This window comes from Sinocyclocheilus grahami, unplaced genomic scaffold (genome assembly GCF_001515645.1).
Source record: "Sinocyclocheilus grahami isolate Dianchi unplaced genomic scaffold, SAMN03320097.WGS_v1.1 scaffold149.1, whole genome shotgun sequence".
Taxonomy (NCBI): Eukaryota; Metazoa; Chordata; class Actinopteri; order Cypriniformes; family Cyprinidae; genus Sinocyclocheilus; species Sinocyclocheilus grahami.
Window position 1 is genome coordinate 1,722,750 of NW_015505328.1, and position 841 is coordinate 1,723,590.

Here is an 841-nt window from a genome sequence, read left to right on the forward strand (position 1 = left end):
TGTTCAAAAACAACGGACTAAATCACAGACAAATCTGTTCAGTTACTGAATCAACATTGATTTGAAAATGAAATGGAGCTTTGTGCACTTAAAAGTTTGCGAAAATGAATGTACGTTAATGTAATTACTGACTGGTAGTTTATACAACATGTAGTTCAAGATGAAATTTTGTAGTTTTATTCATGGCTGGTATGAGTTTTTAAAAGCATACATTACCGCTCAAAAGTTTGGGGTAAGATTTATGTTTTTGAAACGAGACTTATGCTCACCAGAGTTGCATTTATTATACAGTGTAATCAGTAATGTGAAATAATAATACAATTTAAAATAACCGTTTTATATTTTAATATATTTTCAAATGTAATTTATTCCCATGATGGCAAAGCTGAATTTTCAGCATCATTACTCCAGTCTTCATCGTTACATGATCCTTCAGAAACCATTATAATACAGGTGCATCTCAATAAATTAGAATGTCGTGGAAAAGTTCATTTATTTCAGTAATTCAACTCAAATTGTGAAACTCGTGTATTAAATAAATTCAGTGCACACAGACTAAAGTAGCTTAATTCTTTGGTTCTTTTAATTGTGATGATTTTGGCTCATATTTAACAAAAACCCACCAATTCACTATCTCAACAAATTAGAATATGGTGACATGCCAATCAGCTAATCAACTCAAAACACCTGCAAAGGTTTCCTGAGCCTTCAAAATGGTCTCTCAGTTTGGTTCACTAGGCTACACAATCATGGGGAAGACTGCTGATCTGACAGTTGTCCAGAAGACAATCATTGACACCCTTCACAAGGAGGGTAAGCCACAAACATTAATTGCCAAAGA